Below are 15,012 nucleotides of genomic sequence, written 5' to 3' on the forward strand. Positions count from 1 at the left end.
GAACCTTAACACTAATGTTATTCCAAAATCAAGCCAAATGCTTCAAGTTCCAAGTTTCAACATGCCCCAAATTTGCTTGATAGGGGTGAGGTGTATAAAAAAGTAACAAATGCAATGGCTTTTCACATTGTAAGAATTTAAAGGGGGAAAAAGGGTTCATTAATATTTACATACGTTACACAGGTCTCTGCATGGGACCCATCATATGAAGGTCAATCTCAACAGAACCGGAGGGATATTCTAACATTCATGAATAGCTATAGATAGATACATATCTGACATCTCTGGCAAAGGTGTCACATTTCCTGTGACTTCCCTTGAGAATGTATTACGTGCAACCAACAGGCATGCCATAAATGAGATTTTCTTTTACATGGCCTATCAATTTACACTATCCCAAGGCTATAATAGGCTTATAATCGATCTGGCAGTGATCAGTCATTCTTTTATTAATACAGAATCGATACCTTTGATTAGCACTACCTTTATAAATAAACACCAGCTGGCCTTAACAAAGAACAAAAACATCTATGTAGAGAATATTTTTAACCCCTGTTGATGAGACATCACCAGAATAGGACAGGGCAGTCAGAACAATCAATGTATGTTGTAGTTCTGGCTTACTGACCCCGTTCATCAGACAGATGTGTCACAGGAGGACCATGAGTGGGGTCTCCCCTACCGTGCCTCTTAATGACAAATCTATTCACAGGCCAATTACGACCTTCCTCCTCCGCATTCGCTCACCATGTACTATTCTGCTCATTGGATGCAAGCCGAACAGCCGTACTAAAAGAGCAATGAGCCTTCTCTGATATTTTCTCTGTAATTATGATAATAGTCCATGTTGAAAGAGCAACAATTGGCTCATATCGCCAAATGCAAAGGTCCGTAGTTATTGCTAGTGCATCATGCCGAGCTCTCAGAGGATGTTCGAAGGAACAATGCTCCTAAAAATGACATTTTGTCATCATTTGCTCTCCCTCATGTCATGTGCGCGGCTTTCAAAATGTGTCATTTTTAAGAAAATTCTGGCAAGCCTTTTCCGATTGAGGTGCGTGAGGACTGATATGTGACCCTGAAGCACAAAACCCATCATAAGTAGAACAAGTATATTTGTAACAATAGCCAAAAATACATTATGTTCCAGGAAGATATTTATTACATTTTCTACCGTAAATATATAAAAAAGATATTTTTGATGAGTGATATGCATTACTAAGGATTTTATTTGGACTACTTTGAAGGTGATTTTCTCGATATTTTGTTGCAACTTCACATTCCAGATTATTTAATAATTTTCCAGTTTCAAAAAAATGTACACTTAAGATTGGTTTTGCGGTCTAGGGTCACATATGTCTAGCTTTAAATAATAAAAAGCGTCTTAAAACTGAACCATGTGACTTCATAAATGTCTTATGAGAAAGGACCAAATTTGTGCTTGTCATTTTAAAGGTTGGCGGCTTCATTCCTCATGCTCTTTTATTTTTTTCTTTTGAAATTAATCTTTTTGACAGAAATTCGTTTAGGTTTGGGTTTATTTAGGCGAGCTGTTCCTCTAAGGTTCTTTAATTGATGCATTTTTATTGATGGAAACTCTGCAGTCCCGTGACAATAGAATGGATTCTCTGATTGGCTACATCTCCTGTAATTCCCTTAAGTGCCGAGCAGATGTACATATACAACATCGCACTGCTGGACATTAGCCCTTATAAAAGCAAAGTGATGATGGTGGAAAGAACAAGAGTGTCTTTGCTTTGATTGATGGTGGAGTGAAAAACAAAGCAAGTTGCGTGAGTGGCTCCTGAAACTCTTTATCTGTCAGGTACCATTACACAAACTACTCAAAGCAGGGACAACCAGGATTGAGAAACTGAGAGGCTTTTTCCTGCTCTAGTTCGCTTCCTGAGAAAAGGACAAGAGATCAATAACGGCGGGAAATTTATGGCATCGTTTGAAGCTGGTGAGACTCTTGCTCGGCAGAGCAAGGAGACTGTGTGCTGTATTTCTGTGGATTGTACCTTAATGACTTTTTTCTCTTCCAAAGACCCGAATGCTCTGTTATTCTGGTGACCGTGCCAGAAAAATGTCCAAAAACATGTTTTGAAAGCTGATTATGGGATTTTTGCAGTAAGGAATGTTGGACAAAATTTCTCCCCTGAGTTAGTTAGATTTTTTTTTATGCTTTTAAATGTTTTGGCCAGAATTACAGTAAAGATTGTAGAATTTTTAAATAATTTGATGGTAAATAGTTTGATTTACTTTGGTGATAAAACGCTGAATTTATTTCAGTCTTCGGTGTTACACGATTCCTCAGAAATCATTCAGGAAACATTATTGGCAAACCTGTCAAAAGGGTAGCATTCACAAATGTAAGTTTTGATCAATTTAACGCGTCCTTGTGCAATAAAAGATTAATTTCCTCAAAAACCTTATTAACTCCAATCTTTTAAATGGCGAAAACCCAGATTTCATACAGCTGTGATAAAAGAGAAGGCATTATTTCTGTTGCGACACACTTAACTCCGCCCCAAAGTAAAATTCCACCGTAACTGTATTGCATAACATATTTTTGATTTCACTTAGACAGATTGCTTTATTGCGAATTGTGCCTCGTCAGGACACAGTGTGATACGATGAACGATTCAACCATTCAAACGAATTTGCACTCCCCTGCGGAAAAAGGTGACGTAACTCTCTATAATCTCCGAAGAAGCTTTGTATTTAACTTCCTCTCAGACGTTGTCTGGAAGAAAGAGGTTTTTAGGCAAGATATCAGCCTTCCGAGATCTAAATCAAGAAGCCCAAAATAAACTCACACATCTACAACAGCTGTCAAGCATTGAGACCTTTCTGCTGACAAAGAGTGACATTAAAACTTAAGTGCACCACCATGTATGGTGTTTTTTGAACCCCCGTTTTATTACGATACTCAGTATGCAAATTATGATGTGAAAAAAAAATGCTCATAGAGAGGTGGCTGTGCAGTAAAGAATTGCACTGTGACATTTCATATTTACTGACTGCACTTGTAGCTTCAGCACTGGGACAGTCAAAGCAAGGACGTTTCTGGTGTTAAAATCAAAGTGACCTGGTTTGGCTTGCAGTCATCTTAAAGGTGTGCACAGTGAATAGTAAATAGCTGGCCATTCTATTATCTGACAAAATCACATTGTTATTCACTGCTGTCTTGAACAGTTGCAGCAAGGAAAGGTTGAGCAAAGCAAATGGTAACCTGTTTCCTAAAACCAGTTCGAATAAATCAAATATGTGTTGTTTTTAACGATTACGGATTTGACAGGTAATCTTCTAGGGGTACATTTAAAACCAAGTGAAAATGCTGAATAGGTGCCAACAGTATATAGAGTCCAAAAACATCACGGTAATCCACAAATCAAGACTCCAGCCAATTAACATCCTGTGAAGTGACAGGATACATGCTTCAAACCATTGCTTCCGGCCAAAAAAGAAGTCCTTTATCCATATATATTTTGTATGTTGTGCATAATTCTCTTTATATCTGTCTTGTCTTGTTATCGTGTTGCACTCTAGAGTTTTTGTCACTAAAACAAATTCCTCGTATGTGCAAACATACCTGGCAATAAAGTGATTCTGATTCTGATTCGGATTCTGATAATACTGCTTCTTCAGTGCGACATCTCACATTAATCAGGTGTAAAATATGCGCAGCTAAATCGCAGTTTACAAGTGAAAACAGTTTAAAACGGTACTGAATAAATACGTCGGTGGATTTTGAGGACGACAGGGCATGGACTTTTCAATGGAGGAAGCTTTATTATGTATTATGGACTCATACTTTGAGCAGAAGCAATGGTTTAAAGTAAAAACATCTTGAGGTTGAATAAATTCGAATTTATTTTTCTTTTTTAGGGTAAACCACTTCTAAAATGCCAGTTGGAGTGTATTCAACTCAGTTAACCGGACTTGTAACCAGCGTTTGATAAAAACCTTAAATGCAAGTTTTCTTACATAACTAGTATTATATAACGGTACTATTGGAATATGTTTGAATAAGCATCGATTTACATGCATTATACATAAATATATATATTTCACAAATATATATATCCACATGAGCAGGTTAACACTGCAGGAATTCATAGAGAGAGACGTTTAAGAGAAAAGGTTGTCCTACTGCGAAGGACAAACAGATGGTGATCAATAATCATTCTTCAGGAAAAAAAGGTATGGCAGTAAAGCAAATATTCAAAGAAATAGGGAGAAAGAACTCCATAGCTCCTTTTATAGCTTGATTTCCAGAAATATAAACAGTATAATGAAAAACAATGCAATGATCCATGCTGATCATGGGGCAAACAAGCAGTTTTGCCTCTATTCAAAAGCACTGTGACATGAATAAGAAAACGATATGAAAGTTTTATTCTACTGAAGTATTTATAGAGTAAGGGTTGTTTGTTTTATTTTAGGCATATCCTTAGGGTGAGCTGTGCATTCAGTGGGCACAATCTGGCTCTGTCTTTAGACAGTGTGCATGCAGGCTTTACACGACATCTGGGGCATTGACTCTAGTTGGATAAGGGTTTTGGAGGGCCTTTTCTTTTGTCTGTTCAGGAAACGCCTCTAGGAATATTATTTCTTCGAAGCTCAGTTTCCTGTGCTTTTGTCAAACATTGGGCCAGTGATCCCAGCCAAGCCATGATTTCATCTATTGTGCGAAAGTGTGCTTAAATAGATGTTAAATAACTGTTAATCCATACAAATTAACAGTTAAAAAAAAGAGAAAGTAAAAAAAAATGATATTTCATAAATGTAGATGTTAAAAATCTTTTTTAACTGTTAATTTTTATGGAAAAACATCTTTCTAAAGAATCTGGGGAAAAACATGTTACCCCAGAAAAAGATTATTATTTCACATCTTCTGCAGAAATTTCATCAAGAGAAAATTTGTAAAGTTGTGTTTAGACATGATGCCAGACAGTGTTTCTCAATTTAATTTTTGTGTAAAACTAGTGCATGGACACTATTCACTATTTTTTTTTTGACAATAGTTTTTAACAGCAGATTTCAACCAAGAACTACATTACCCATGATTCTGCAGCAAAATCCAGCAATCAGAGAACTACTTCAATCTGCTGCTTTTTAGTTCCATAACAAAAAACACAAAGTCAATCTCCCTACCCTCAAAGTCTATACTATGTATTTTTTATAGTGTTTGTTGGGGGAGGAACCTATTAGTGCTCATAATTGGCTGCCATTTTTCTTAAAGGAGCTATAAGCATTTCCTCCTTCAATCTTTTATAAACTCAATAGCAGCACACCCAAGTCTCATTCATGAATAAGGCTAATGAATAATACATACAGTCATTCCAGCTGAAGTGCGCCGCAGTCCTCTGGCTTCTGGCTGATGTCTCACCATTTATTATATCTGTTGTTTCAGCAAGTCTCAAGTGCTAAGCGTGCCTGATTACCTCAATCACGGCTTCTTTGCATCCAGTGCCGTTCTAATATGCCGCTAAACCTCAATCCGCTCAGTGTTTTTCCAGCTTCCCGTCAGTTTGGCACAGTGAAGTATATGATGACTGCACTAGCATCGAGTCATCTCCGGGGACATCCGCTGCGTAGCCTAATTGTTGAGGATGTGCGGAGGTGGAAATGAGATCAGCTTAATTGTGTATTTTCCGCTCGTTTGGGCCGGTAGCGCAGCCGTGGTTTTCACCGTCAGGTATTTTTCCGCTTTTAAATGGAAAACAGAGGAAGTTTTTTCAGTGACCTTTTGAAAAGTGAGATTTATAATAGGACGGATATTTAATAACACATCATTATAGTTAGAGTGATGTATGTAGGTGTATATACAAAGGCATCGGTCAATATAAACTAAGTATAGCTGGGTAGTGGTGGTCTGTATTAGCTAAGTAGTCTAATAGGGTTGAAAGAAAGCTCTTGATATGAGTATTACAGATATGCTTTTAGCCAAACTAAGATAGGGATGTGTCTTACAGTAAACAGTCTGTGGTATTGACATCAGCTTATGATTGTTGATGTCTCTCCTCATTTCTTTTTCCTTGCTCCCTCCCTCGCTCTCCGTTTAAAAGCACCTCATGCTTTAAAACTGTAACCTTCGTGAAGCACCGTCACGATAAATTAAAGATGCAGACAGCGTGATTTTTATGCAAAATACCTAAAAGGATGAGAAAAGCAGTTTTACAAATTCTTATTTCCCTGAGATTAAAACATCGATTGCGTTTTGATTTATGTACAAGCTCCGGTTCCGTTCAGCCAGAGACAATGCAGGAGCCCTTCCTCAGGCTAACACGGATGAGAGCGGGTTTGTCTTCCTCGTCAGTTCATTTCTAATTAATCAGCTCATGCAGGTCTTCAGAGGCCCGGGTTGCACAAGTAGGTTATGTCAGTGTCTGTCTCTTCACCCCGTGCGGCTGAGAGACACCTTTTGTGACATGCTGGTTGAAATCAGAACTAATCTTTAGGAGCAAATGTGTATATTTTATTTCAGTGTTATTATCGGTCAGACCTCCTGTCAGTCCCACTCGAAGGTCAATGCTGACATGTGGCAGAAGATCGTGTTGTATGCCCATTATACATTGTCTACACTGTATTCAAACCATGGAAACGAATGTAAAAAACCACAATTGGTTCACTTTGCTTTATTTGTTTTGTTTTCTAATAGTGTACTAATACTAATGGTTTAGGCTGTTGTACTAATTTGCGTCATAGCCTATGATTTAATAGGTGTCATCATCATACAGGCTTTAAAAATGTGGTACATATACGCTTATCATACGCTTATGATTTGTAATGATCTTAATCGATTTTTGAAATTGCGCAGTTTATAGAAGGCATAAGACCAAGCTTGTGACCTGGACACACTAATAAATGGTGACTAATAATAGAAGAATAATGTGAGAACTTTACATGTGACCCTGGACCACAAAATACAGGTTGAACAGGTATATTTATAGCAATATCCAACAAATCATGTTAAGTAAAGATTATGTTCCATTAAGTTATTTAGTTAATTTTCTACCGTAAATACAGTGGAGGTTAAAAGTTTACATCTCCTTTCAGAATCGGCAAAATGTTCATTATTTTACCAAAATAAGAGGGATCAGACAAAAAGCATGTAATTGTTCGCAGTTCTACTATTCAAGTATTATTTTCTCTTGTGGACTGTACACATATATTACGTGAAATATATTATTCAGGTTAGTACTAAATAAACAATAACATGCATTTTGTATGATCTCTCTTATAATTTTATTATTTATCTTATCTTGTTATTATTTTGGTGTTTCTGAAAGGGGATATCTTTTTTACATTAACTGTATATTAAAACTTAATCTTTGCTCTTATTCTAGCAATATGCATTACTAAGAACTTCATTTGGATAACTTTAAAGGCAGTTTTCTCAATATAACATTTTTTTTGGCACCCTCAGTTTCCACAAGTAGTCGTATCTCAGCCAAATATTGTCTTTATCATTCTTGCAAACACACTTGTGACTGGTTTCGTAGTCCAGGGTCACATAATATCTCGGTATCATCAAAGGTCATTTTGAAGCAGTTAAGAAAAACAAACTTCGGTGCCGGATGGCTTTTCAATATACATCTGGTTTAATCTGGATGGATGTGGCTTTAGAAAAAAATCTAAGCTAATTGTATTTGTCTACTATAAACTAAGGAATGCATGAAAAATAAGTAACTTCCTAATTATTATTATCATATATGTGTTATGGCAAAAATACATTAAGGAGGCAACACAGCTTACACTGCCCTATCTCCCTATCTGATTTCAGTGGCAGTGAGTGAAACCAAACATACATTTAAAAGCCCATGCATTTAAATATGAGCTGAAAACCACATATCTGCCTCTAAGTAAGGATTGTGAAAACATCCAGAGCATGACTATGTTTGATGCAGTCTAAGCCTGAGGCAGTCATCTAAAATCCTGCAGAAATGCTTTGATACACCCCCAACACCAGCATGACCATCCACTGTGAAAATGTGGAGACATGCAAGACATGTTTGGTTATGTGAACCATTCATTATATTAATGTCATATAGCCTATGTATAGTACATGCAGTTATATATACATGTAATACACACACACACACACACATTTGTTTTATCCCAGAGGTGCAATGGTTTTTATGCTGTACAAACTGTATGTGCTATTAGCCCTACACCTAAACCTATCCCTTACAGGAAACTACAGCCATTTTCAGCCATCACTTTATGTGTTTTATAAGCATAATACCTTATAATACCTATGCAATACCTGTGTCATTATACAAATCCATGTCCTGATTTGTCACAAAAACACGCGCACACACACATGCACACACAAACAGAAACATAAACAAACTATATCGCCACACATCAAACCCACATCCAACACCCGAATAAAAACTGTTCGGTTCTCTGCTTTCAAATGTGCTGTCCCTAATGATTGGAATCAATTTGCAGACAGCGCTGAAATTGGCCAATTATATTTCCATATTAACTTTTATTGATTCTGTTATAAACAGCTTTGCGAATGCATCGGAGAGGCTTTGTAATGCGAAACCTAATGTATATTTTGTCAGCTTTAAATGATTTAACTCAGTTATTTCTTAAATTAATTTGGACTCTCTCTTTGTTTTATTAGCTTTATTATGTTAACCATATTGCAAAAAGTCACGACCCATATTTCTGTCGTGACAGCTCTTGGAGGGATTGGCATGGTAATGTACACTACGATGTTAATGCACTTGGTCTTTGCGATATAGATCTGCTACGCAAGTATCGAGACTTCCCATACAACCACAGAACGCTGCTGTGTGCATAACAAAATATATTGCTGCTGGAAATATAACATACATGAAATAACCCCCCCACGGCATACATGAATCACCTTGTAGCAGATCTATACAGGTGGAGCTGGGGAAGGTGGAGGGTTTCTGAAGCATACTGCAAAGTACTACTACTATTGTTCTTCTAAAATGCTAATTTTTCTCAGGCTTCTATTATTATGTTTGCTCGGTCTCATGGCTTTTTAGCAAGCCGCTAAATACGTACCAGCAAGTGCTGTCTTTGTATCAATGAGTTGAAATGGCATCAAGATCAACATACACATCAGTTTGGTATTTGTTAACATAGGTTTAGGGTTGGATTTGGTGTGTAGGGAATATTTCCAGCATGATAGAACTTTAAGCAGCAGTCTACGGATATTTCTATTCTGAATCACAGCAATTACTACATCAACATAATAAAAATGTGACTCATTAGACTTTGAAATTGCAGCAAAACGTGCAGTAAGGCACGTAAAAACGGCGTTGCACAATGCATAGTACATATTTTTTTAATGAGAACAGGTTGTTTTATGTTTGGGTATTTTTACTTTAATGGCAAAAAAAGAACCTATTGATTAGCGTTAAAGTGAAGGTGGAAAAAAATCTCTTTAGTTTCTCCCTAATTCCTCTTTTTTATCTTTTAAAAGACTCGTTCTAAAATAACCTACTGCATATGAATTTGGAAAGTCTTTCAGTTTTGGAGAGATTCACAAAAAGACCAGTCAGGCGGCACAGCATTTGACCACTTGATTTACAAAATCGACTGAATTGCATCAACTGCCGATGAACACATTCATTTTCATTTAATTCTTCACTCAGTAGGTTATTAACCATGTATTACTTAGTCTTTAAAAGGCTTTTGGTCAAACGCATTTTCATGTAATGCAGGCATTTCTAAACTTCTTTGAAACCTAATAAATCTACTTTAAGCGCCCCTGAGATGCGATGGTTAATCCGCTTCGTGTTGTTTCCTACCACAGCTGGAATATATTTTCTTTTTCTTTGTTTCTTTGGAATCGATATACAGTCATATTTTTTATTGCCCTTACCTATTGTACCTTATTTTCTGATTTAAAAAGCTATCCTGCTATATGTTCCAGCCCTACAAGGCTGTGAGGCCTTTGCAGACATTTAATTAAAGGAAGAACAGAGTCTTGCTGCTGTCAAAGACTTAGCCTGCCACTCTTTTTAACACCTCTAATGGATATCTGTGCTCGGCACTGGCTGAATGTCAGGTCATCTTGCCGAACTGTCTTGCATTTAAGCTCTGCATACAATGCAGTCAAGGTCATGCATTCCCAAATACAGCTTACGTCACCATTCCAATCAAATCAGTGCAGACAGATCCGTTGGGTTTGATGTATAGCGTATGACGGAGGCAGTTGTGCCGGAGAGTTTATAAACAGCTTTCCACCTCCAGAGGTGCAAATAAAACACTTTGCTGGATTGAACTGGGGGGAGTGGGGAGTCTACCAGCTCAAGGAAATTGCTAAATGTTGATATTTGTTTCCATTTCCACCTTTTCCATGAATCGACGTCCTGTAAACTTTTCTCAATGATTATAAACCTTATGGAAAGGTCTTAATTAGAGACTGGACTCGTAACCGTTGCGACCATCTGCCCCCAATTACTCCAAGGAAAATAATGTGCCACATAACACCTCATAAACACAAAGTCAACAGCATATTTAAATAAATAAATGCTAAAGGTTTTCTGGTTGTTATCTCTGGAATGAGTCACTGACAAACGCCCACTCACAGAACAACTTTGGTTTTTTCGCTCCCAAGACGGTCTTTGAATTAACTGTTGGAAAAGTTCCCTGAGAAACATGATAGTATAATGTGCTGCCATGATATTAGTGACCAAAAATGTTGGTGGCAAGTGATGGCAAAGCTTTCTAAGACAGCTAAGTTGGCTATATAAATAAAAATGACTGAAATGATTGACATGTGTGTCTTCAGTATCTGTGCACATTAAAACGAACGGTCTCTTGCCCTGCCTAGCGGACATATCTGCTGATCATAACAAGAGCACAGTCATTATTTAATATTCTCTAGTTATTGTCTTAATGTCCCTGATGACGTAAGCAAAACAGCATACCTCTGGCTATGTAGAAAATTTGTGGCCTGGACAAAGCACGCAAGAGTTTTTGTACTGCCCCGACTGCTGTGGCAGGAATCAGGATGGAGAGGAAAGGAGGAAATATTACATGGTCTCTATCAAATTTCAGCATTGCCGCTGTAATACAATTACGACGCCATTCGATTACGCGCAATAGGAAGGCATATCCTGCTTCTGAAAATGCAGGGAAACTGCACAGCATATAAATACTGCATAAAGTGCTAGAAAACAAATGACATTTGGAGAATTTAATTGCACTTTTATTGGTAGAGGCAGAGAATATCAACGTGTGGCATTCATTTTCGATGGTAGCTGGTTTATAGCTGCTCTCAAACCAGCTACCAGTTTTTTATAACAAAGATAGGGACTGGTCAACCAGTTAATGTTTATAAGATTTGTTTCTACGTGAAACTTTTATTTTTCATCTGCTTTATTTTCACAAATGGGACAGAACTAAACCAGGCAAAAAAGAGAGAAAGAGAGAAAGTTGCTAGGCAACAAACTTGGCATCAGATTTTTTTTTTTGCAGCAGTGCCTCACAGTGTGCCAGATCTAAATTCATTCATTTTTCGTTACAGTTTTGCTCGTATTCTTTGTGGTGGTAGACTAAAACCCTTACAGCAATATTTTTGTTGGAGGAAAAATTAATGCAAGGCGGATTTGGCTCAATACCTTAGAAGAATAAAAATAGGATGAATACATTGCGACCAAACAAGTAAACAATTGCATTTTTAAATATTTTAAAAAAGCAGATGTGTTTTTTTTAGATGCTGCAAACATTAGATTGCATTTTGTTTATGTTGATGCTGTTCTCTGTTACTTTAACTCGGCCGAAGCTGTGTGTGCCACAATTCGCCGTAATCACAGACGGCGTCCATGATGTCACTTCATGAAATCGATAAAAACACGGGGCAGTGAAGTGAAATAGCCTTTAACCCCTTCACTCGCTGCTGGGTGTTAGTATTCAAAACAAACACTAGGCGAAGCACAAATTCCCTCATGCTAGGGTTTTATACTCTAGGACCTGTAGATGTCGTTCAGCCAGAGATCTGATAATTGCACCGATATACTCTACAGGTTAACGAATGCACGATGTGATATTTTGCCTGAAAATCGTATTGATGTTTCGTGGAACTGTGCAGAGCAGTATTAAGCATCAATATCTCAATTATGCACGTAGATTTTTCTGTACAGTGAAGACTGAATGTCACTGAATGTCTGCTTATCGATTCTTTTATGGTAATATATCCAGATGAAATTTAAATGGCACAGAAAGTATAATATAAATAAAAAAAGCTGAATACAGTGATGATATTCATATTTAAAATCTGCTGTATATATCAGTGGTGGGCCGTGCATTTTCCACCTAGGCCGTCCTACATAAATGCATAATGATGCCACGGCTATAGAAACCATAAATATTACACAGAAATGGAGCATCACAGACAGGTATCTCATGTAACGATACCGAGTATGAAAGCTGTTAATAAAGCTATAACCCCATTGAATGCAATTCATCAAGTTTCTAGCTGTGCAACTTGCCTAGATATATGCTCTTCAGCCCTCGTAAAGCTTTGGTGGATTCCTGCTTGTCCTGTAGATGATCTGCTCGTACACAAAGCTAAAGCGCGAAAGCAGATCATCTATGGGCACCCGGACCTCTTTCCTGTTATTTCCTGTGTCCTGTTAACAAAGCCAGATCATGATTTGACATAACATTTCTGACATGATGAATTTTGACAAATTCAGGCTTTACATTTAAAGGTTAAAAACGTTAATGTTGGTTATTTGTAAAGTTATATAAAAAAAATTCTGCTTTCTAACATTAATAAACTCCTATTAGAGGAGATTTAGTTCACTTAGATTCTCATTAGCACAGTGCTGCAGATGAATGTTTAAAACAGTGTCCTATGCATCCTTTGGGTCAGAACCATGTCACATACAGTCCACAACAACTGCCAGCCAAACAGAAGTCTCCATTACTAGAGTCAGTCAGCACTGCATTCTCGTTCATCTGATTTTTAGCAGAGAGGCTGATGGCGAGCTCCTCCCCAGAGTCCCGCCAAATGAACACTAATGGCCGAGAGATCACGCTGTGGACGGGCTGCTAATGGTGATGGAGCTAGTGCAACGGCTGTCTTCCCTGCGATTGGACGTGAAAGCACAGAGTCTGGCTCCACTGTGCCCGCGCTCTTGTCAGGAACATTCGTCTATGTTAAAGGGTTCACGAAGCGCTCGTTGAAAGAATGAAGTTTGGCTGCCCTTGAAGTGTTTATGATATCTTTTCACCCTATATGAACTTGGCAGTGATGTAGCTTTTTTTGCCACGAGACAACACAAAAACATAACCAGCTATCGATTGTTTGTCTAAAATGAATGCGATCGTTCTAAAGCAAAGCAAATACAAAGACACCGATCAAATTTAGACGCGTAGAATGACAACAAACAGCTAAAAGCACATGTTGAAAAACATAGATGATGATTTTTATTTTAAATAGGGATAATAGGATGGTATAGGTATATAGGTATATTATGGTATAACCCGGGAAACAAATATTTTCCGCAGGTTTGTTCTGGTGTTTTTGTAATTGGGTTTTAAACAACACAGCAATATGAACGTCACACAATCACCAAACTATCTTACCTAGTAACTTATTAGAAACATACAATACCAACTATATAAAAACTTAAAGATTTGACAATGACTTCAATTTTATTACACATCCTAAAGCAAGCTCCACAGATTATGCTTCACAGTACGATAGAGCTTATATGATAGAGATATAAATATTTGTTTTAATCATTTATAATGAATCATATTTATAAATATATAAATATGTATATGAGCATATATTTTTAAAAAGTTGTCATCAATAATATTTAGAAATATTTATACAAATATAAATCAGATAAATCAACTCATCCGTATAGTTTTATAGCCTTCCATTGTCAGTTGCGCTTATTCACGTCCTTAATCTGACAACCCATATGAATATTTAGATTGATTACAAGTACTTAGCAATCGTATGCTGTATGCTTATTTCAACCAGCGGTTATCATTATTACATACCGCACGTCTAACATGATGCCAGTAGGAAAAATCGGTTAATATTCAAATGTTAAATTCCATTGACACAAGAACTTATCTCCTAAAACTGCTGAAAGAAAAATGAAAAGAACAAATTTACAACACAAGAACAAAAAGCACACATTTTATGAGAAGAATTCATGTAAGTGCTTATTAATCCTCCGAAATCGCCCCCCTATTAATTTCCATTCTAAGTGCCTCGTAATTGCATTTTTTTTTACTGTGTTTTTAAAGAAAATCAGGGATGACAGGATATAAAAGCTTCAGTGAAGGCTCTACCAGGAAGTCACGTTATTTATTCAGAACAGCTGGCTTTGGGTAATCACTGCTTGACACTTGGAGTGTGTAAAAAGTGTTAATATTAACATATTACAGGCGTTTAGTTGACAGTGCCGATGATCCCCTCCATTGGACCTTGTGCGTCCAACAATGATAGGGTCGTTCCCTGTCTTCGTCCTCAGGCAGTACCCCAGGATTTGGACAAAAGACGGTTTGACCGAAGACAGTTTGACGCCAATACACTTTACCATTCAACTAGATTTGGATCATTGTATTTGTATCATTGACATCCTTCTGTTTTAAGGTCCTAAACCATTAAAATATGCACAATTCACAACTTTCAGAACTTTTCAAAACAACAAAAAAGTTGTTTTTTTTAAAAATACGATCAGTTTGTTGTTAAACACCAGTATAGCCCATTGAACACTCTGTATTTCAGTCTCTCACAGCCTCATTTTCATTCCTGTCAAAATTTAAATACGGCACTACCCTAACTAAGGTGTATTGTTTTATTTATTTATTTTTTAAACAGGGCCAAAAATAACCCTAGAGGCCTTTTAATTATCAGCTAAAAATGCCCTGTTTTGCCTGTAATATCAATAACGGTAATGTTCATTTGTACATGAGTCTGGGCTTGCTACAGGGTCTAATTTATAAGCGCACAATCTTCTCTTTCATTTCCTTTTTGACAGTAAG

Source organism: Puntigrus tetrazona, chromosome 10, assembly GCF_018831695.1.
Source record: "Puntigrus tetrazona isolate hp1 chromosome 10, ASM1883169v1, whole genome shotgun sequence".
NCBI classification, from domain to species: domain Eukaryota; kingdom Metazoa; phylum Chordata; class Actinopteri; order Cypriniformes; family Cyprinidae; genus Puntigrus; species Puntigrus tetrazona.